General features: G+C 45.1%; 1 pseudogene; it reads left to right on the plus strand.

Moving 5' to 3' along the window:
• The first annotated feature begins 1,828 nt into the window (after positions 1–1,828).
• LOC113427636 (major histocompatibility complex class I-related protein 1-like) lies at positions 1,829–23,556 on the plus strand (annotated as a pseudogene).
• Positions 23,557–24,380: the final 824 nt, after the last annotated feature.

The following is a 24,380-nucleotide window of genomic DNA, read 5'->3' on the forward strand; positions in this document are numbered from 1 at the left end:
CGATCCTCAAAATGATCTTTAAAATCTTGGGTGCTCTGGAAGAATTTCTGATCTGAAGAGCTTTTAAATTGGACACCAAAGAGGGGCCTTGGGGATTTTCCAGCTGAATTGATTTCCCAGCAGCATTTATTCATTTTCTTTTCTTTTTTGATACTTTTAACCCACTTAGAAGCTGTTGTTTTTCTGTTCATTGAGCAGCCTTAGAGTCTCTCCTGTGTTTGTATTTTGACAAAACTAAACAGTGACTTAATGTGATTTTTTCCCCTCATTGTTAGTAAAGTTTTATATCTTGTGAATTTAGCCTGCAGCTTCTTTAGAAAGTGAAGGGTGAGATTCAGAGGAAATCTGGTCCAATGGAAACCGTCCGTGAATGATGGCTTCAGGGCCCTAACTGGGTTGCTGAAATGAAGTTGTTCAATATTAACATACTTGGAATACCCTCTTCTGATTGGTCCAGAGACACTGCACAGTGATTGGTTCAAATACCCTGTTGGGATTGGCTCACTAAGGATCACCCGCAATTGGCCCGGCCGATCGCGGGAGATTCAAAGAGCCGTCATTGGCTGCAAGCCGCGAGCAATCCCTATAAGAAGGGTTACCGCGGCTCCGAGGTCCAGCACAGATCTTAACAAAGAAATAAAGAGCTGAAAGTCACACTGGTCTCGAGTCTCTTTTCCCACGATCTAACACTGGCAACGAGGATGGGATACTGAGGCAAAGGAGACCAGTCGAGCACGTGGCGACCAGAACTGACCAACTGACGAGATGGCCGGCAGCAACTTGCCACCCACACCATTCGATCAAAAGGCAGAGGACTGGGAATCGTATATCGATCGGTTCTCTCATGTTCCTCGAAAGTGACAACCTACAGGACGCAACTGACCAGAGGAAGAGAGCTGTGTTCCTGACACACTGCGAGCCCGCAGTGTTCAAAATGGTCGAGGCATTGGCCAAGCCTGGGGATGTTAAACAGATGGCGTGGCCAGATCTGGACCAGTTACTACGGGCTCATTATGCACCGGCCGTCTCCAACCTCATCCGGAGGCACGAGTTTTACAGACGGGACCAGAAGGAAGGGGAAAGCGTCGGAGATTTCATAACGGTGCTAAGGAACATCGGAGGTGCATGTGGGTTTTCTAACATGGACGAGGCCATGAGGGACCGTGTGGTCCTCAGACTAAGAGACCCCACAATCCAGAGCCGTTTACTGACCCACCCAGACATCACGGTCACAGAAGCCATAGCTGAGGCCACCGCAGCCGAAGTGGCAAAGAAGTCAGCAGTCGCCATGCAGCAGATGAAATGCGGGAGCCCAGCCAACACCGACAGAAGCCAGCCAGCCCCAGGAGAAGAGATCAGAGGGAAACCAAAAAGCCACCACCACGACCACACACCATGAGGACGTTGATTCCCTCTCCGAGACTGACGAGGAGGAGGAGGAAATACACAGACTCCAATCAGAACAAGACAGACGGGAGAGGAGAGGTCATAAGTCGGGGTTCCAGTGCGCCGGGTGCGGTGGAGACCACCCCCGTTCAGAGTGCCGGTTCCTAGACGCTATTTGCCGGCACTGCGAGAAACGGGGGCACATCGCCAAGGTCTGCCATAATAAAAAGAACTATACCCCGAGGCGACGCGACAGCACCCCCCCCCCAGGACCAGAGACAGGCACACGGAGAGCCATTGGAGCCGCGAAGGCAGAAGCAAGCAGCTCAGCGAAACCCGCCGGAAGGAGGAAACCCATCAAACGGTCACCATTGGGCACTCGAGCGCAACCAATACCTGGAAAGTACACATACAGGTTGGCATCGAAGGCCAACAGTGCAACATGGAGGTGGATTCCGGATCATACCTGTCTATGGTATCCTGGGACACCATCAAGTGCCTAATACCCAGCATACGGAGACGTGAGCTGGAAAACCAAAAACTGACTTTAAAGGACTACCAGGGAAACAGGATCCCCGTAGACGGAGTCAGACATTTCCACATAACCTTCAAGGGGCACACAGAAACCCTCCCACTGACCATCGTAGACAGAGACCGCCCAAGCCTGCTGGGTCTAGAGTGGTTCGCGCCATTGGGGATCGAAGTGACAGGCATCAACCACATCACCAAGACAGACTGGGAGGAGAACCTCATGCGGGACTTCCAGGACGTATTCGACAGGAAGCTAGGCAAGTACCGTGGGTCCCCAATTTCATTCAATTTGAACCCAAACATAGCTCCGATCTGTTTAAAGCCTAGGCGAGTCCCCTTTGCACTCAAACCGAAGATCGGTGAGCAATTGGACAAGCTCATCGCACAAGGGGTCCTGGAACAGATAGACCACGCACGGTGGGAAACCCCGATAGTAACCCCAATTAAACCAGATGGGTCCGTGAGAATCTGCGGAGACTATAAGGCCACCCTCAACCATGCATTACAGCAGAGTGCATACCCCGTTCCGGTGGTACAGCACCTTCTACACTCGCTGGGGGGAGGAAAAGTCTTTGCAAAGCTCGATCTGGCACAGGCATACCAGCAACTGCCAGTCGACCCCGAAACAGCTGAGGCACAGACCATTGTGACCCACAGGGGAGCATTCCGTTGCAAAAGGCTCCAATTCAGAGTCAGTGTGGCCCCAGGGGTGTTCCAGAGTTTAATGGAACGGTTGCTACAAGGAATAAAAGGGGTGGTGCCCTATTTTGATGATGTGCTGGTATCGGCCAAGGACAAAAATCAATTGGAAAGCTGCCTCAGAAAAGTCCTGCAAAAATGTAAAGAAGCAGGACTCAAGGTTCAAAAAGAAAAATGCCAACTGTGCACCGAGAAAGTGGAATTCCTGGGGTATTTAATTGACAAAAATGGAATCCACCCCACCGAAAGGAAAATTAAAGCCATCAAAGAAGCCCCCAGACCACAGAACAAAACAGAATTACAGGCATTCCTAGTACTCATTAACTTTTATAATGTTTTCTTGCCACAGAAGGCAACAACGGCGGAGCCTCTACATAGACTGTTAGACAAGGCAGCCACCTGGTCCTGGGGCAAGCGGGAAGAAACCACATTTCAACGGATAAAAGACCTGCTGACATCTGAATCGGTCCTCATACAATACAATGAAACCCTACCGTTGACCGTGACTTGCGACGCATCACCATTCGGCGTCGGAGCCATCCTAAGCCACACACTACCGGACGGGAGAGAAGCACCAATCGCGTTCTACTCTAAGACATTGTCCAGAGCAGAGAGGAACTACAGCCAGCTGGACAGGGAGGCACTAGCTGCGATCACCGGAGTAAAGTGGTTCCATGAGTACCTGTACGATAGGACTTTCTCCCTCATTACCGATCACAAGCCGCTCCTGGGAATACTGGCAGGGAACAAGGCCACCCCAAACATATTGTCACCAAGGATGACAAGGTGGTCCGAGTTCCTTGCCGCCCATAACTACCAACTAATCCACCGGCCAGGGAAAAGCATATCGCACGCTGACACCCTGAGCCGTTCCCCCCTACCTGACCTGGAAGACGACCCAGCACCCACCACAGCCACACTACAGATAGAGACATTACCCAACCTTCCCATGACCGCATCAGACATTGCCCAAGGAACTGCAAAAGACAGGCAACTGGCGTGGGTTTTAAACTGGGTGGAAAAAGGGTGGTCGGAAACCGATGACGGCGAGCCGTTCAAAGCCTTTAGGAACCGACAAACTGAACTATCTACACAAAAGGGATGCATACTATGGGGGGGACAGAGTTGTAATTCCAGAAAAAATACAAACAAGGGTGTTGGCCATGCTACATGAAGGACACCTGGGAATCGTCAAAATGAAGTCTCTGGCCAGGAGTTACGTCTGGTGGCCAGGAGTGGACAAAGACATTGAGGCATGGGTGGCAAGATGCAGCAAATGCCAGAAATCCAGACCAAACCCCCCTTCCGCACCCACCCTCGAGTGGGAGACACCTAGGGGGCCCTGGTCAAGGGTCCATATAGATTTTGTGGGACCTACAAAGGGACATACATTTTTAATAACTGTCGACGCTTACTCCAATTGGCTGGAGGTCAGCGTCATGCAATCCACTACTACAGAAGCAATCATCAAACAACTAACAAAACTATTCGCAACCCATGGATTACTGGGCTTGCTAGTTTCAGACAATGGGCCGCAATTCACGGCGTTGTCATTCAAAAAATTCCTCGCCGAACTAGGCATACAGCATGCCTTAACAGCGCCCGCTCACCCGGCGGCGAACGGACAGGCGGAACGCATGGTTCGGTATACTAAAGACGCACTAGAAAAAATGGACATGTGGGACATACAGGACAAAATAAATAAAATGCTGACGATACAACACATAACACCCAGCACATCAACAAACAAAAGCCTAGCAGAACTCCTGATGGGCAGGAAGCTACGATCACAATTAGACAGATTGCACCCAACATACAACCCCGAGAAACTGCCAGACTCTTCCAGTAAATACCGCATATTTACACCAGGGGACTTAGTATACGCAAAAAACTTTACAGGGGACCCACTCTGGATACCAGCAAAAATAAGACAAGTAACGGGGGCCCAGTCGTACCAGCTGGAGATGGAAGATGGAAGAAGCTGGAAAAGGCACATTGACCAACTGAGGTCAAGAACAACCGGGAAAAACACCGACAACACGGATAAACCACACACACAAATACTACACCAAATAGACGATAATAAAAAAAACCAGAGGGGGGGGAGAGCCCCCAAACATTAACCAAAAGGGAGGGGAAAACCCTCTGAGAACACAACAACAAACTGAACACCCCCAACCAACACCAATAGGCCAAAAAATAAACCAACGCTACTTACCGGCAGACGACTTCGGCAGAAGGGAACCGGCAGCGGATTACCAATGCAAGGCCTCTCCTGGAAGAAACAGCCAAGCCAGCTCAACCAGCCCGGAAAGACCAGGCGGGAGCAACGGAGCCGCCAACTCAACCAACCCGGGTAGACCGGGTGGGAGTAGCAGCAGTAGGCCTGACTCACCCTTCCAGGAGGTTCCATCGAGAAGGACGGGAGAAACAACGATCCCGTCTGAACCAGCCGAAGGCAACAACACAACTGAGCTACGCAGGTCAAGTAGACACACTAAGAGCCCCGCCTACTTACGGGACTACGTTACGTAGGTTGGACTGAACCAAGAGGGGAGGGGTGTTCCATATTAACATACTTGGAATACCCTCTTCTGATTGGTCCAGAGACACTGCACAGTGATTGGTTCAAATACCCTGTTGGGATTGGCTCACTAAGGATCACCCGCGATTGGCCCGGCCGATCGCGGGAGATTCAAAGAGCCATCATTGGCTGCAAGCCGCGAGCAATCCCTATAAGAAGGGTTGCCGCGGCTCCGAGGTCCAGCACATATCTTAACAAAGAAATAAAGAGCTGAAAGTCACACTGGTCTCGAGTCTCTTTTCCCGCAATCTAACAGAAGTAATCTTCGGATAAGTGAAATTTTCTGTGGAATGAGGGGGAGCCCCTCTGAGTCCAGTGTTCAAAGCCTATTTCCTGCTCAGATGGCTGAACTCTGGGAGGGGAGGGGGGATTTTCCCAGGGGGGGGAGAGACAGGAGGAAGATCAGGGGAGGGCTTCATGGTTTGATTGCTGCTTCCTTCCCTCCCCCCTTTCTCTTTCCCATATTTAGGTTTCCCCTAAGGATCCCATGGCCTCTGGTGTCACCCAGATTCCCACTTCCTCTTCCTCTCCCCCATTTTATAAAATCTCCCCTAAAATCTGCAGCTATTAACCATCCACTTTGGCCCTCAGTGAAGTGAGATTTTTTTTTTCTGTGAATGGAAAGTTGGGGTGACCAGGTGGGGTTTCCTGCTGCTTTTTAGCTTCTGGGATGGAAACCCCCCATTTACCTGTGGGGTGACTGCAGCCTCCTTGGGGCAGAGACTGAGCAACCCAGAAGGGGGTTTGAGGGAGGTCTTTCTGGAAGGGGGAGGGCACACGGAGGGCAGGTAAAGACCTTCCCAGCCCTCCAACCCTTTAGGCCCTCCAGAAGTTGCTTCTTTCCTCTTGGGTGGCTCCCTCATTTCACCTCCTGCCTTCATCTCCTCCTCCCTTTCCTCCCTTCCTCCTCATCCTCACCCCCCCTCTCTTTCTTCCTCTTCCTTCTTCATTTCTCCCCAGAGGCTCAGATGGGAGCCTCCATGGGATCAGGGTCCTTGACCGAAGCCCCCTAACTCTTCCCCTCTTGACTCCCTTCCAGGTACCTCCTCCCACTCCATTAAGTATTTCTCCACCACCATTTTGGATCCCAGTCAGGGGCTGCTCCACTTTGTCATGGTGGGGTATGTGGACAGTCAGGCCTTTGTTCACTATGACTGCAACAGCCAGAGGTTGAATCCTCGAGTCTCCTGAATAGAGAAGGTAGGGAAGGAGTACCCCCAATACTGGGACAGACAGACTCAGAAATCGCGTGTCTCTGAGCAGATATTCAGAGAAAGCCTGGAGAACCTGAGGAGTCGCTATAATCAGAGCAAAGGTGAGTGATGGGTCAGGTGGCTCTTCCGGCCCCATATTTCCCTCCCCAGGAACCAGAGGGGGGAGAAAGAGGGGGGGTCCCTTCAAAGGGAAATGGTGACCCAGAGTGAGATAAAAAAGCAACAAAGTCACACAAACAGGTGAAGTCCCTTTAATTCCTTCAACTTGGCTTCAAAACTCCAACTATTGACTGGAGAAAAAACTCCTCCCCCCAAACAATTGCGAAAAGAAATGCCATTCAAACACAAAATACCTATAAATTATAAATAGAAAAAAACAACACAAACCACACTGAAGCAATTAATGAGAGAAGGCAGGATAAGGGCTTGAATACGTCCAAGATATCGACACTGGGAAGGACACCAGAACTCAGATAAGAACTGAAAGACTAGAATTATTTCACACTTTGCTTCCAACACTGGGCCATGCGCAGTTTGTCCTTTTAAAAAATCCTCACAGCTGCAGCCCATGAAGGGGATCAGGGCCCTTTCCTCCTCCGTAGACCACACCATTCACGTTTCTCCCTTATCCGCTCCTCCCTGCGTGCCCTATGATGAAGAGGGGATGGGCCTGCATCTTCCTCTGAATGCCCAGCTGGCCTGTACCCTTCCCCAGTTTCCTTCACAACCTCAGAGCCATACTTCCACTCCCTGTCAGCTGTTCCTCTTTTTCCTCTGAGTCAGACTCCAACAGGGGCATGACAGGAAAGGCTGCCTCCACCCCCTTTAAAAAGTTTTTTTATATGTTTATTCTTTTTTTTAAATCAATATAAGATTGTCCTGGCATTTTCTGCCAATTGCAGTTAATAAAAACATGTTTAAATTTATCCATCTGTCTTTCTTAATATCAATATCTTAATATGGATATTGATATAAACTGAGGTAAAAAGAGACCAAAATCTCCCCTCCCCTCTGTTATATTAGAGTGGGAATTACTGAGACAGACCAGTAGATCAGGGCAACCCTTTTATTTAAAAAGCTAACAAGGGTAAACATCAAACCGCGGGCTAACACAGTGGCTGACAGGCAACAGCTGATTGTGGCTGACAGCGCTCTTTATATAGCGCGCTGTCAGACGCAGTAGTCAATCAGCTTTCGTGCTGCCTCCCGCTCTTTCCTCAGACCAGACAGAACACTTTAAATCAAAACACCCTCCATGACAGTTGGGGGTCCTGGCCTTGGTGGACATATCTCCCCCCCCTCGCAAAAAAGTGGATCCTAAGGAAATCCTGGGGGAATCAGGTCCTCGTCCTTCTATCTTTTCCACCCCAGAGAAATGAGGGATCAAGTGCAGATCCACGTGGGGAGACTAGATCCCTTTCCTTCTCACCCTTTTTGGAGGGATGGAGGCGGCCCAAATGCCAGGAGCTTCTTCTCATCCTCCAGAAGGATCAAATGGGGAGGGGGTTCTTGGAGAGAGGCCACAGAGCCAGGATCCTCCCAATCTTGAGGGGGGAGGACAGAAAAGAAAGAAACCTCCATTTGGGGCCCTTCCAGAGTCGCTCAGAGCTGTCATGGCTTCCCATTCTTGATCCCTCAGCTGAACTCCTGTACTGCCTTCTTTGAGCTGCCCTGGAGGGGAGGGAGGCTTTCTTCAGCAGCCCCCCTTCTGCCATCTTTGCCAGATAAGATTCACCTTCAAGGAACCTTATTTGGGGAGGGGATGCAAGAAAATCTGTGTGTAACGATAGGCTGCTTTGGGCTGAGATAAACCTCAGCCATTTTTCCTCCTTTCATCCCAAGGTGCAGCCCCCCCCCCTTTTCCCCCTCCAGGCAGATCCCAGAGTTCTGCCAGTTCTGCCCCTGTTCCCCCAGGATCCCCCCCTCAGATCCCTCCAGGCCCCCTGCTGGCCTCCCAGAGGAGCAGAGCTGGACCCAGAGGGCTCCCCCTGGTGGAGGAAGGAGGAAGGAGACCAACTAGAGAGGAGGGGAGTCTCCTTTCCAGGCTAAACAGCCCCAAATGTCCCAACCTTTCCTCAAAGGGAGGCTGCTTCCACCCTCCCATCGCCTGAGTCACCTCCTCTGGACCTTCCCCAGCTCCCTCCGGTCCTTTTCTGAGGTCTGGTAACCAGAACTGCACACAATATTCCAGATGCGGTTGTTCTACCTTGATTTATGCAAAGACTTTGTGACATTAGCCTCTGTGTTTTCATACCATTTTAATGATCCCTGACATCTTGTTGGTCTTTTTAATTTTTACATAAAATTTTTTACTAAAACTTTTCAGCAAGAAGATAAGAACTAATAGAAAGTAATAAAAAATAAAGTTAAGAAAGAAAATCAAAGAAAATTTTTTAAAAATGCAAGAAAGATGGAAAGAAATAGCTTCTGATAGTCTTCATAGCAGTTGTAAACATAAATATATTTTAGCAGCCTTCCTCAGACTTTTGACCCTGCAGGAATTCTCAACTATTTTTCAGGCCTTAGGAATCCCTTGCACATCCAGGATCAGAAATAGCCCAGAATTGTTTCATGTGTAGGCCTGTAGAGATGCATTAACAGTGTTCTTACACTAAACATCAAAAATGAAACTTGCCTTTTCAATGTGTTCCCTGTGCTTTTTTTGCGGAACAAAATATTCAATTATGTGCCAAATGTGAGATAAGTTCACACTTACTTCATCTTCAGCTGAAATAAGACAATTCCTGCCTTAGCTTCTGGTGCTTCTGAAATAAGACTGAGTTTATTTTCAGGAGTTGAAAACTGCAGCCAAATATTTAGTGCCTTCCTGTGAATGGCAGGAGATTCTTCTTGGGCAGAAATCCAGAACTATTTTTCCCATGGGGAGATCAGGGAATCTCCTCTCAAGGGAAGGATCAAACTGCAGCTCCCAAGGATCTTCCTCTTCCTCCAAAGGGAAGTTCTCAGGCTGAGCAGAAGATGCAGAGAAAGGGTCCCTCACCCTGTCATTCATGGGTGTAGAAAAGAAGGAACAACAGTGGTCAGTTTGGTTCAACTGTACTTACAGGTGGTTTTCCATTAGATTTGAAAGTTTCTGGCATCCTTTCTCTCTCTCAAGCCCAAACAGGAGTAGAAACATTTCAGGACATCCTTTTGGTTTTTTCAAACATTCAGTTTTCTTTTAAATCCAAGAAACTGGTCACTTGAAGTCGAAACATCTTCTCCAGGGCCTTGCAGAGCCTGTAAAATTCAAGCTCCTTTCAAAGGTCAGTAACCCTTTGGGTGTCCAGATCAGACTGGGCCACTTGCTGCTGTTGCTAAGGAAAATAGTCCTTTGTGGCCCTTTGAAGCTTCATTCCCTCATTGCACTAAACCCTGGTTTGTTTATGGTTAGCCCAAAGTGAGGACTAGCCCTTGTGACTTGGTGCTATTTGTGAACATCGACCAAAATTTATTGTCAGAGGGATCCTTGCAAACTTTTGTTTAGATCAACCAGATCCTCTTTGAGGCCATGAGATTCTCAGTCCCTCTTTGCAGCTGCAGATTCAGGCTACTGTTCCTTCTTTGGGATCCCTTCCTTTCCTCCCAAGAGTCTCCCCAACAGAAGAATGGCAGAAGGAGAGATGGAAAGATCTCTGTCCCTCTGTTTCTTCTGCAACTCCTTCTTTTCTCAGTCTTTCTTGGGATCCTCTGCTGGCTTTTCCAGATTCCCTTTTCCTGGGGAGGTTCAGGGACTCCATCCTGGGTGGGGAAATGGAGGGAAGCAGGTCGAGGTAGGGGAGAAGGGCAGTTAGTGATGGGTGCTTTCTTTCCCTTGAATGCCAGGAAGGAAATGGGGGTGTCAGTGCTGTGTTAAAGTCCCTGCAGGGTGGGGGGCAGCTCTGAAGATATACAGGACTCCTGAAACCATCCTCCTGTCTGTGTCAGGATTCCGACAGTTGCCCTAATTAAGTTGACATTTGGCTCCCCTTACTTCTTTTTTTTTTTTTTTTTAAAACAAGTTTTATTAAAAGTTTCAACAACAAACAAATCATTACATATTAAGTCTTTCCCTGTCTTTCTACAATAATTTCCCCAGTATTCTCATAAAACACAAACAAACACAAACAAACATAAAAAAAATCTTTTAGTAAAGTACCTTGGCCCCAGTTACCTCTCTTTGCATGGGCTAAAATAATAGCACATATCACTCTTCACATTTCTATCTTATTTAATCCATCTTAATTAAATCATTAAATTTGTATCTTTTGCCCATTCATTTATCTCTCTATCTCTTCTTATAATAAAAAAATTTCTCCTGAAATCACTAATCAGAGTATGATGCCTTTCTATCCTCCCCTAAGTTAGTAAAATTAACATTCAGCATAACAAATACCCAATTTGGTTCTGCTTGGTACATTCTATCCACCAAAAATGTTTAAATACATTGTATCCTCCTTTCCTTCGATATTTTATTACATTTTAAAAATCAATCATTATTAAAAACTTCAACATTTTAATTTCTTATTAAATCTTAAACCATTCTAATTTACTATTTCAAATATAAATGTTACAATACCATCTTCTGTACCTTAGCAGAATCTTTCTTACAGAAAATTATATTTCATCCTTTGTCTCTAAAAAAATCCCTCTTCTCCCATCCAATTTTAAAGCTTTGAGGCTTTTCTCCGCCTTTCCCTTTCTTTCTTCCCCCACCAAATCTTCCTACCCCCCTTCTTCTTCTAACCTCTACCTTGCTGGGATCCCTTCTCTGTTGTGTTCCCTTTTCTCTTGTTTGTTATCATTATATTTACTTTGAATCATATTTTTCTCTTTCTCAAATGTTTTTTTAGATCTTAAGTCCTTCATTTTCCTTGCTCTCTTCCTTCCTTCTTCCTTAGATAAGTTTTGGGATTCAATGAAGATGGCGTCTTCGTCTCTTCCTTGTTGTTCTTCTTCCGTTTCCATCTGTTCCATTGTCTGTTGGTAATTGACCAGCGCCATTTCTAGAAATAGAAAAGCTTTTTCCATGCCATCTTTGCAGGTTGCTTTTGTTTGCTCATATTCATCCCTCAGGTCTTCAAAAAGGAAAGCCATTATAAATAAATCTTTTCTTTTCTTTATTCCTCTTTCTTCTTACACCAACCAAATATTCCGAGAGAAAGGCAAAACAATCCCAAAATCCACAATCCTCAATAAATCCAAGCAAGCCAAAATTCCCCTTCCTCTTCCAGGGGTGGTATCAAACAAATAAAAAAAAAAGAATCCAAGTCTATATTTTAAAGCCTTATTAAGATTGTATTTCTGTCCTCAAGTCTTCAAGGCATCTCCTCCAACAAGATCCAAATTTATATATTTTCTTTATCCTCTCCCTTCCGGCTTAATTCCGTCGGGAGGGAGAGTAAACTTTCCTTCAGCACCTCAAAATAGCCGCTTTTTTTTTCTCTTGTGGAAGAAATCATCAGAAAACCATCTTTTCCAGGAATTAAATTAGATAAATCTCAAAGCCCTGGGTCGACCAAGAAGAACTTTTACTTTCAATAACTTTCTCTTCTTCCTCCTGCGCATACTTGCCCGGCTGTCAACTTCTTTGTGGCGGCCATTACGGACCGCCGCTGCACTGCCCTGGTAACAGGGGGTTCTGCCGGCCAGGGAGGGGTCTGCAACACCCCCAAACCCTTCCTCCGGATCCCCTTACCTTCAGCTACCCTGCAGGGCAGCCTTGCTCCGCACCCGTCCGGTCGGAGCCCCAAAACGGCTAGCGCGGCAGGGATCGCGCAGCTTCGCGAATCCCTACCGCTCGCGAAGCCGACAAACCGGAAAAACGCCCTTACTTCTTGAAGGTGACCTGTACAACACAAAATAAAAACAAATTGAGTGCCGGTCTAGAACTTAGGGTTGTGAAGCCCCACCCCCAAGGCTTGGCTGGAATTTCTGTCGTGCAAATCTCTAATTGGAGAACATGATTGACGACTCTTGGCTATGAATGTGTTTTGTTGGAGAATATGAATTATGATACACCCAGAGGGGTGGGGGCAAACCAGGGTCAAGGGTGAAGGTGAATTACATGTCTCAGAATTGGCTTGCTGTCCGTATTCCGGCAGTTGCCCTAATTAAATCAAGAACCTCGAGCCAAGCTTCAAAAACTTCAAAGGATTTATTAGGAGCGAACATGTCGGCATGACCTGTATGAAGCTGATTCTGAGACATGTAATTCACCTTCACCCTTGACCCTGGTTTCCCCCCACCTCTTTGGGTGTATCATAATTCATATTCTCCAACGAAACACGTTCATAACCAAGTCATCAATCACATTTTCCAATTAGAGATTTGCGAGGCAGAAATTCCGGTAGCTTAGTTATAATCTTTGCAAGATAAGAATGGAATGTACTTTCACTTCCAAACTGCTGCACTGCTCTTTCAAATTTCTTTCCCCCACCCTGCCCCCTTTCTGTTCATAGCAAGTCTAAAACAGGCATATAAATGTTTTATGAGTTGACAGTCTGTCTTTTAGTCCTTCACACATGGCAGAATATGTATGGCTGTGAACTCTGGAGAGATGGGAGCAAAGGAGGGTTTGTGCAGTATGGCTACAATGGGAAGACCTTCATCACTTTCGACAAGGAGACCCTCACCTGGGTGGCTCCTGACCCCCTGGCCCAGATCACCCAGAGGAAATGGGATGCTATTCCAGGAAAGAATGAGAGAGAGAAGGCCTACCTGGAGAAAATCTGCATTGAGTGACTGGAGAGGTACCTGTCCTACGGGAATAAGACACTGCTGAGGAGAGGTGAGTATCTGGGTTCAAGTTGGATTTTCCTCCTTTAGGGCTGGAGGGTTTTTTGATGCCTTTGGCTCCTTTGGGTCCCTTGTCTAGATCCTCCTCCTTCTCCTCCTCCTCCAGCAACTCTGCAGGACATAGGAAGCCCTGTTGGTTCCTATTGCCAGGCAGCCATTAAATGGACCAGGAAATGCAGCCTTGGCCTGGCAGCAAAATCTCTTAAGGGTATCCTGTTCACTGCACACAAAGAGGAAACCATTCAGGTTTGAGATCCCCATTAGCCAAACTGTAGTCAAGAATAGTAGGCATCCTTAATTTCCCCCCATTAACTTTGCTTCTCCCCACATGCCACAGGGGGCTCCCTCCCAGTCTTGCCCCTGATGGTGCACCTCCCATGCCCACCATTGGGGGGCTCCACTTCTATTAATAAGAGATTATTAGGGCCCCCACTTCAGCAAAAAAGGCCATGGATGAGGGATTTTCTCCCTGGGGAGGGGGCAAAGTTTCTGTCAATCTTTCCCTTAAACCTCAAATAGGTTGCCACAATTCTGACATAGTTCTTTCCTCAAAATAACTCCCTCCCGATCCTTCAGGAACACCACCTCATCTCACGGGGGGGCTCACATTATAATCTTTTCCTACATTTTTTGTATTAATTTACCAGCTACAATACTTCTCCCCCAGTGGTGGTATTCTACTGGTTCAGCCCGGTTCTGGCGTACTGGTAGCACCAAAGATCAGCTGGCAAAGAACCAGTTAGCTCCGAGCCTCTCCAAAGCTCTGCAGTTGGGCCCACCCGCTGGCTCCTGCTCCTAGGTCCTTTTTAACCTCACAGCTGTTTGGCGCAGCAGAGTAATTGCTGTGCTAAATAGCTGAGAGGTGCAGTAGCTTAGTTTTTACTGTTTTAACGCATGCACGCGCGCAGTCAAGCAAGTTGCGTGATCCCATTCCTGCAGCCACACCCACCAAGTCACTCTCACAGAACTGGTGGTGGGAACTTTTGAATCCCACCACAGCTCTCCCCCCTAGGTCTACCCCTTCCCCTCTGGGATCCTTGATCCCTCCAGGATCAGCTGCATGAGATTAGAATTAATGGGGAAATTCTCCCCTCCCCCCAGGGATGATTGCCAACAGCCCCTCCCTCCCCAGGGAGGACCTTTTCTCTCTTCCATTGGCATCACCTCTCTCTGTCCCCTCCCTTCTGAGAGACAAAATCTCTTATCCAAATTGAGCAGTATGAGATTCCCTTTGATTCTGGCTCCCTGTCAGAATATTCATGAATTAGCAGAGACATGGTTAACAAGGTGGGGGCTGAGACTGGAAGGAGTCTAGGCATGGCTTAGCTCCTGCTCTCAGCTCTGAAAGAAAAACTAAAATTAATCTGTTCTGTGCTCCGGAAGCTGCTGCTTGTTTTTTTGCCTGTAACTTTCTACCAGTTGGAAGAATCTACTATTGGTATTGTAAATTTTACTTCAGTGTGTTATTATGTTTATAAAGAAGTTTATGAATCCTGAATCAGTCATCTGTGTATGTTTTCTGGATTTGAATTTCTGCTACAAAATCTAATACTCTCTTCCTCTTAAATCTGGGGTTGTCTCCCTTGGAAAGAGGCCTGAACCAGCCTCAGATTCGGGAGAGCAGAAGAGGACACAAAAAGTAGGGCAAAACCACAGGATTGTTGTTGTTGTCTTGAAAGGGAACTTTAAAAGACCATCTCCACTATCCTTCCCCTGAAAGAAGCAGCCCAAAATCAGTCAGAGTTCAAAGCAATCAGAAATGAATTTCTTTGGACCAGTGGTGGGATTCAAATATGTTTACCACTGGTTCAGTGGCTGTGGCTTGGTGGGCGCGCTTTGTGCACGTGCACACATTTTGTGTGCACGCATGTGCCAAAGGCGTTTGCATAGGCGCAGAGGCGTTCTAACTCACCTGCAAGCCTGCACGATCCCGGTTGCTTCAGCAGCTGCCACATGGCACTATTCTGTGCTGTGCAAAGCAGCTGTGCTTCAAATTCAGAGGATAAAGGTGAGTATGGAAGCCCGGGCAGGCGGGCGGGCCGGTGGGCCCAACAGCAGAGCATTGGAGAGAACCGGTTTGGTCTCCACTGCTCATCGCTGCTACCGGCTCGCTAGAACCGGGCCAAACCAGTCGAATACCACCACTGCTTTGGAACCTCAATTTGCCGCCAGAGGTTTTTCAGGCTGTCCCTGGGAAGGACTCAAAATCAGGAGTCCTTGTGGTTGAACATTTTCCAGATTCAAAGCATTTCCCAAAACCCCTAGAGATGCTACAGGTGTGGAGATTTTCCTGCCCCTCCAAGTTTCTCATCCACCTTCCAGACTCTGGAGGGCCTCGGAGTTAATTCTGGAGGTGCCATTTTTGCAGAGCCCCCAGTGGTGACAGTGAGTAGCAGGACAGAGGTGGAAGATGGGATGGAGATGCACATCTGATGGATCCATGGCTTCTACTCCAGGGAGATTGATGCCTCCTGGAGGAGGGATGGGGAAGTGTGGCTGGAGGACACCCTCCATGGATTTGTGGTCCCCAACGCGGATGGCACCTGTCATTCCTGGCTCAGCATCCAGATCGATCCCAAAGAGAGGGGCCGCTATCAGTGCCATGTGGAGCACAACGGCCTGCAGGAGCCTCTGGACATGGCCCTGAAGGGTGAGATGCTGCAGGGAGGGAAATGCTGGGCTCTTTGGCAGGCTGGAAGGTGGTGGGAGAGGAATCTGACCCCAGCTGTGTCCAGTTATGAACATACCTGAGCTTTCATCCATTGGTTTTTCCAGTGTTCGAGGTTGCAGAGATCAGACCATAGAACTGACTTCAGGTCATGGAAACTACAGAATCCCATCACAAGAGTTGGCTGATCCTGATGAAATGCTCTTAGATCCTCTCTTAGGCCTTGTTTCTTATCCCCAGTAGAAAAGCAGCAGTTACGCTGAGCACCAGAAATAGATTTGCTTTTGTTTATGATTCTTAAAAGTACAAGAATCAGGAGGAGTCTTGATGAACTGCAGTTGACTTCAGGAAATGCAGAGAGTGGCTGGACTGATGCATCAGGAGTCAATAAAGAGGCTACCAAGTCTGAGTTTTTCCCATCAGAGACTCGCAGGGTTTCCTGCTTTAAAGGGCAAAAGGTCACTCTGCGTTGCTGCTCTAAGAAAGAAGTTGCGGCCTTCCGGTTTGCTAGCTTGCGGCGGCGGCAGGGATTTGCCACTGTGCGATCCCTGCTGCGTTCACCGCCAAGGTTCCCCCGATCCATTCCGATCTGGGGGATACAGCTGCCCTGTAGAGGCAGCGGAAGATAGGGGGATCCGGCAAGGGGTTTGGGGTGCCGCAAACCCCTCCCCAGCCGGCTAAACTCCCTTTCCCGAGGCGGAGGAACGGTGGTCAGCAATGGCCGCCACGAAGAAAGCTGCAGCCGGGTAAGCAAGAGCAGGAGGGAGAGAGCTGAAAGAGAAGTGAAAGTTGCTTCTGGCTGGGACAAGACGGGAGAAAGTTATTTGGAACCTTGAAAGCTGTTAAGTATCTATTGTTCCTTGTGAGAGTTACAAGCTGCGAATACCCTAAAGGGAAAAGTTTTTTTTTCTTTGTTCGACTCTCCTTCCTAAAGTGACACCGGAAAAAAATCTTTTTGGCTGTGAGTGGGAAGGGAGAGTGAAAAAAATCTGAGCAAAATTTGAAAATAAGGAGAAGATTGCCTAGAATTGCAAAGAGTTTAAAAACTTCCAAAAATATATTTGAAAAGGATTTGTGATTACTTTAACCCCAGAAAGAGAAAGTCAAGAAGAAGAAGGTATCTAAAAGAAACAGTCTGTTTGGATTGTTTGGTGATTTTGGAACCTTTGGAAATTATTTCTGATTAAATCATCTGGGTGGTTGTTTGGAAAAACTTTTCTCTACACAATGGCATCATCTATGGATGAATTGGAACTTATATATCAAAAATTTGAAAGAGAAAAAACAAGGAGGTTAAGATGGACTTGGCACTATTTTCCAATACTTAGAAATGGCGGTTTATATTTATGTGAAGCAGAATGAGGATGATGGGGATAAAGAAGAAGGAGAAGCCATCTTTGATTAGAAAAGGACTTTGATTGGAGAAGGGAAAAAGCGGAGGTCTTTAAGATCTGGAAAAACAGCCCAAAAAGAGAAGAATAAGGTGGAAAAGGGACATTATGTTAAGAAACAACAGAAAGGGGGAAAGCAGAATAAAAGGGAGGTGGGGAGACAAGGGGTTAAAGAGGACAAGGAAAGTCAGGAGATGTATTTGTATTTTGAAGGTCTTTCTGTCTTTATAAATGGGACAAAGGGTCTGTGAAATGTCTACTGGAGTTCTTCCTCCTATGAAGGGAGAGATTGGGTGATCTCTGGAGGATTCTTTTGAGCTTTCACTGATTTTTGTCCTTGCAGAAAGACATCAAGATGACTACAATGCAGTACCATTTTCAATAATTTCCAACTTAGAACAGGCCTCAAAGGCACCATCACTTGAGACTTGTGTGTGTATGTGTGTGTTTAATCACAAAATAAATTCATGAACCTGCAGAGTTGTGCTATTTCCTCCTAAGAACTAAGCTGGGGGAGGAGGCCCCCTTTTTATAACAGTCAGGATGATATTGGAAGTGAAGATCTAGGACAAGAAACCCTCAAGAGGATGAGAAGATCCACCTGGGTGAAATATTTGCTCTGAGTGAGAAGCTGCTCCGTTTTCCAAATAGGAGGAACTTACAGAATTCACTTTCTTTGCACTGGTTTTTTCCTGCAGAGGAGAAGAAAAACTCTCCCTGTTGGATTTCCAGGCCCTTTCAGTCAGGCAGGGAAAGCAGCCCAGAGTCTGCATGGTGGAGCCTTTGGAGGAAAGAGCCCTTCATTCTTTGGTGGGAAAAAGGAAAACCGCCACAATGCCATGATCCCCAGTGGTTAGAGACTCTTCTGGTGGGATAGCTGAGACCTGGCTGACTCTGGAAGGGGGGAGTCCCCTGTCAGAGATGTGCCCAGGTGGGTTTAGGGTTTGGCACCAGCCAATACCCCAGGACGTAGCACGGGTGGGATTGCATGGTCATCTGAGAATCTCTTTTGGCTTTCAAGGGGCTTTGTGCCCCAAATTTCTGGTTGTTACTCCCTGTTTTGGAGCTGGGTTCATAGAACAGAACAGAACAGAACAGAACAGAACAGAACAGAATAGAATAGAATAGAATAGAATAGAATAGAATAGAATACCTTTATTGTCATTGCATTCCACAAATACAATGAAATTTGAAAGCTTAAAATAATTATAATTATAATATAATATAGAAGATCGTGGAATCAGTTGGGCTTGTTCCTACTGAACCAGCCTCCCTACTGAGTGGCCACTGTTGAGGTAATTCCCCGTTAGGAGAATGAGCGCATACAGGGAGACGTATTTGAGAGTAGTGTTTGAATAATACACACACAGAACACAGATACACAGTACAGTAAATGTAGGTTTTTACTTCCAGAAAGGTTTAAGCAAAGTCCAAACACACTCCAAAGTCATTCACAGGTAAGATCAATCAGTTTTTAGTCCAAGGATAATCCAAATATCAAAGTCCAGTGTCAAAAAACAGTTCAGTATTAGACTTACATTAAATCCAGGAATATCAGTCAATTAGGAAAAATGGAGCAACGGCAATACTTTCCAACAGAAGGAAACAGAGATACACTCACACTCTCTTCTGAGACTCAGACTAAACAACCCAGGTTTCTGGCTCCATCTTATGGCTGTTTGAAAAACCACACCCAATTGCAGTTTTTGCAATCTCTTAAAGACATAGTACTAAAATGTCTATCCTGGCTTATATATTTCTAAACCAAATACCTGTTAGGTGACTTTTATTCCTAACATTCTCCCCTTTTGGGTAAGACAATATATACTTACATTCTAAGTCCATAATCTTCACAGCAAGCCTTATGCTTTATAGAGCCTTGGGCCTTTGTAAAATGATCTGCTATATTGTTTTCTGACATACAGTATTCTAGCTTAATCATTTTACTTTGCACACATTGTCTCACATTTAAATATCTTAAATCTGTGTGTTACGTTCTTGTTTTAACAGCAATATTTGAAGCCATCTGTATTGCTGATTGGTTGTCTTCATAAACAACAATAGGATCTGCTACATTAATTCCCATATCAATTAATAATTGTTTATACAAAACTAAATCTGTACATAATAAAGACAAACATGAAAATTCAGCCTCCATTGTTGACAAACTTAGATGTTTCTGTCTAATAGATCTCCATCCAATCAATGCTTTTCCCAGTAATACAGCAGTACCCAATGTAGATTTTCGTGTATTTATGCCTGTAGCAAAACTTGCATCAGCATATGCAGTCAAATTCAGTTCATCTTTTGGCTCCAAATGCATTGTTTGTTTCAGATATCTTAACACACGTTTAGCAGCTTGCCAGTGCCTTTCAGTTGGCTCAGTATTAAATCTCACTAATTGTTTAACACTGTATGCAATATCTGGCCTTGACCAATTACTGAGAAGATAAACTACCAAATAAGGACTGATAAATGTTCTTATCAAAAACAAGACTTTGAACATCACTATGGCTAAAGTTCTGGCTCATTGGTGTCTTAGCCGGCTTACAAAGTTCCATTTTAAAACTTTTTAAAACTTTTTAGTAATTGGTTAATTTTATCTGCTTGTGAGATCTTGTATCCTCCCATAGTTTTATCTATCTTTAAACCAAGATATTGTTTGATTTCTCCTAATTGTTTTATCTTAAATTTCTTTTCCAATAGTGAAATTATATCAGTAGCTTTTTGTTCAGTTTTGGTGATTAATGCTATGTCATCAGTAAATAATAGCAATAATGAAATTACACCATTATTTTCTCTTTTAAACAAACATGGATCAGCCATGCCAGCTACAAAACCTATCTTAGTTAATTCTATAACTATACATTGGTTCCACTCATATCCTGATTGCTTTAAACCATAAAGACTCTTTTTCTATCTCCAGCAATCATTATTATCAGTATTATCATTTTTGAGACCTAAAGGTTTCTTTAAATATATAGTGTGTTGCAATGGTGCATACAGATATGCTGTCTCTACATCCAAATGATTTATAATATATTTCTCCTCAGCTGCCCACACTAATGCTGCTCGTAATGTAGTGGCCTTCAGACTAGGTGCAAACACCTCATCATAGTCATTTGCTGTCTGATTGAACCCTTGTGCTACTAACCTGGCTTTATGGGTAACAGTCCCATCTACACCTGTCTTTAGCTTATATATCCATTTACACCCTATGGCTCCTTCATGTTACCTTGAAAAGGACACAAAAATGAGCCCATGGAGTTTCTTAATTTTGGGTATTTCCAGCTTTCACCTCTTTAGGTCTCATCCCTGATTGGGAAGATTGTTTGGGGTTCTCCTTCAATGTTCTGCTCTTTCTCCCAATTCAGAACCAACCAATTCAAAATCCAACCTGGGGGTCATCATCGGCTGCATTGTGGATGCTCTTATCCTGATGTGTGTGATTGCTGGGATCCTGGTATTCTTCAGTAAGTATCTTTTTTGCGGTGGGGGTGATAGAAGGCACCCCTTTGGGGAGCTTCTTCTGGCCTTCCTTCTGTCTTCTTTTCATAGCCCTCTGAGAACTCCAGTCTCAATTCAGCTGAGTCTGAGATTCAGGCAGTCCTGTTTTCTTCTGAGTTGGGAAGAGGCATCTCAGTTCTGTCCCTTTCAAAGGCTTTGATCAAGGAGCAACAGAGAAGGATTTCCATGAAAACCTTCCTCCCCTCTCAGTTGATGCTGCTGCTTTTCCCCCAATTCCCACCCATCTATCTCGGAGGCAGCAGATCTCTTTTGGGGCAAGTCAGGAGATGATTTGTATTTTGAAGGTCTTTCTGTCTTTATAAATGGGACAAAGGGTCTGTGAAATGTCTACTGGAGTTCTTCCTCCTATGAAGGGAGAGATTGGGTGATCTCTGGAGGATTCTTTTGAGCTTTCACTGATTTTTGTCCTTGCAGAAAGACATCAAGATGACTACAATGCAGTACCAGGTGAGTACATGTAATTTCCAACTTAGAACAGGCCTCAAAGGCACCATCACTTGAGACTTGTGTATGTATGTGTGTGTTTAATCACAAAATAAATTCATGAACCTGCAGTTGTGCTATTTCCTCCTAAGAACTAAGCTGGGGGAGGAGGCCCCCTTTTTATAACAGTCAGGCTGATATTGGAAGTGAAGATCTAGGACAAGAAACCCTCAAGAGGATGAGAAGATCCACCTGGGTGAAATATTTGCTCTGAGTGAGAAGCTGCTCCGTTTTCCAAATAGGAGGAACTTACAGAATTCACTTTCTTTGCACTGGTTTGTTCCTGCAGAGGAGAAGGGAAACTCTCCCTGTTGGATTTCCAGGCCCTTTCAGTCAGGCAGGGAAGGCAGCCCAGAGTCTGCATGGTGGAGCCTTTGGAGGAAAGAGCCCTTCATTCTTTGGTGGGAAATAGGAAAACCGCCACAATGCCATGATCCCCAGTGGTTAGAGACTCTTCTGGTGGGATAGCTGAGACCTGGCTGACTCTGGAAGGGGGGAGTCCCCTGTCAGAGATGTGCCCAGGTGGGTTTAGGGTTTGGCACCAACCAATACCCCAGGACGTAGCACGGGTGGGATTGCATGGTCATCTGAGAATCTCTTTTGGCTTTCAAGGGGCCTTGTGCCCCAAATTTCTGGTTGTTACTCCCTGTTTTGGAGCTGGGTTCATAGAACAGAACAGAACAGAACAGAACAGAATAGAATAGAATACCTTTATTGTCATTGCATTCCACAAATACAATGAAATTTGAAAGCTTCTCCAGCACAGTGCCCCCAAACACCACATTACAATCACACGACAGAGTATTTAAAAATTAAAATAATTATAATAATAATATAATATAGAAGATCATGGAATCAGTTGGGCTTGTTCCTACTGAACCAGCCTCCCTACTGAGTGGCCACTGTTGAGGTAATTCCCCGTTAGGAGAATGAGCGCATACAGGGAGACGTATTTGAGAGTAGTGTTTGAATAATACGCACACAGAACACAGATACACTGTACAGTAAATGTAGGTTTTTACTTCCAGAAAGGTTTAAGCAAAGTCCAAACACAGTCCAAAGTCATTCACAGGTAAGATCAGTCAGTTTTTAGTCCAAGGATAATCCAAATATCAAAGTCCAGTGTCAAAAAACAGTTCAGTATTAGACTTACATTAAATCCAGGAATATCAGTCAATTAGGAAAAATGGAGCAACGGCAATACTTTCCAACAGAAGGAAACAGAGATACACTCACACTCTCTTCTGAGACTCAGACTAAACAACCCAGGTTTCTGGCACCATCTTATGGCCGTTTGAAAAACCACACCCAATTGCAGTTTTTGCAATCTCTTAAAGACATAGTACTAAAATGTCTATCCTGGCTTATATATTTCTAAACCAAATACCTGTTAGGTGTGTTAGGAATAACATGGTTACCTAACTTAGTTTGGGTAAAATAATATATATAGACTATGATTGTGTGTGTCACTTTAAATGTAAAACATGTATTTTGGGTGCGGTTGTAAAATCACCATAAGAGGGAGCAAGAGAGCTCACTGTGCTGGCTTTTACTGGATTGCTGATAATGATGGATTGATGGTGATAACTGCGTGTTTTCCCTGCTATTGCTGAACGAAGAAAAGAGGTTTGATTTTCTTCACATCTCTACTGCAAAAAGAGATATATTACTGGACTGATTATTTGTTAGTTTACTGACCTCTTTTTTTCGACACTGGACTTTGCAACTGATTAATCCCTGGACGGACTGAACTTAGTGTATGATATATGGACTGTTTGACTATGCATATAAATCTTACTGGAATAAAAACTATTTAACTAGCACATTGTATCTGTTTTACTGAGTGTAAACTACAACAACGTTTATCTCACATATCTGCATGCCTGCCTGACTGCCGTGCAGGTTCTGCTAGGGTGTATATCCCTAACAAGGTGACTTATATTCCTAACAGCCACCTCCCTGCCTGAGTACTGGAGATCATTTTGGGGTTGGTAGTGGAGTTCCCCAGGATTATGGTCTTGCGAGAGGGGTCCTTGGTGCTCTCTGACTAGCACTGAGGATGTTACCTAGTTACGGTAATGAAACATCTGCAAGAAAAGAAACAAGCTCAGAGAACACCAAGGACCCCTCATTGCAACCCTGCGCTCCAAATATTCTCCTTTATTAGACTTGGGAGACTGCAACCTGCCATCCATGGGTTTGGCCTCGGAAGCGGCCTGGGAGTTTGAGGCCACCCTGGTGGCCATAGGCCTCTCCCAGATCATCTCGGACCCGACCCAAGGCAGTGGTCAATAAACACCAGATATGATCATCTTCTTTTTTTTTCAAGTTTTAAAAAGTTTTCATTAAATATAAAAAATTCCAATTCTATTGGGAGAAAATTAAGAAACAATGCTATTTGAAAATCCCAGTTTGGTTATCAACTATTGAAGCTTTTTCTTATCCTACAATATATAAGAAGGAACAAACAGTTAGATATGGGGAAATATTGGATGAAAAGGGTGAACTTAAAACGATGCAAAATCTAGAAGAACAAGGTATAAAGATGAATTGGTTTTCATATGCACAAATACATTCAAGGTATCTTAAAGATTCTAAAATAGAGGGATTTTATGATAAATTGACTGACCTAGATAGGATTTTGACAGGTACTGATGAAAAAGTGATTTAAAAATTATATAGTTATTTGCTGGAAATTAAATTAGAGGAAGAACAAGTTAAAGAAACAATGATTGCTTGGAGGAAGAATTTTGGATATGGGATTGATTTAGAGAAATGGCAAAAATTGTGGTCTCAAAATTATAAAATGACAATGTCAACAGCATATAAAGAAAATTTGTATAAGATGTTTTACAGGTGGCACTTTCCCCGACAAGAATAGCAAAAATGTTCAAGAATAAATCTGAAAAATGTTGGAAATGTCATCAGATACCTGGCTCATATTACCATATGTGGTGGACTTGTGAAGACGCTAGAAAATATTGGACTAGAATTCGCATATGGTTGGAAAAAATGACAAAGAAACATATAGATTTGAAACCAGAGATCTTTTTATTGGGAATCTTACCTGATACATATAATAAAAATTTGAAGTATTTGATTGTAAATGTATTAACAGC

Source organism: Notechis scutatus, chromosome 2 (genome assembly GCF_049901735.1).
Source record: "Notechis scutatus isolate UNSWTSFEM ecotype Mainland chromosome 2, rNotScu1.2, whole genome shotgun sequence".
Taxonomy (NCBI): domain Eukaryota; kingdom Metazoa; phylum Chordata; class Lepidosauria; order Squamata; family Elapidae; genus Notechis; species Notechis scutatus.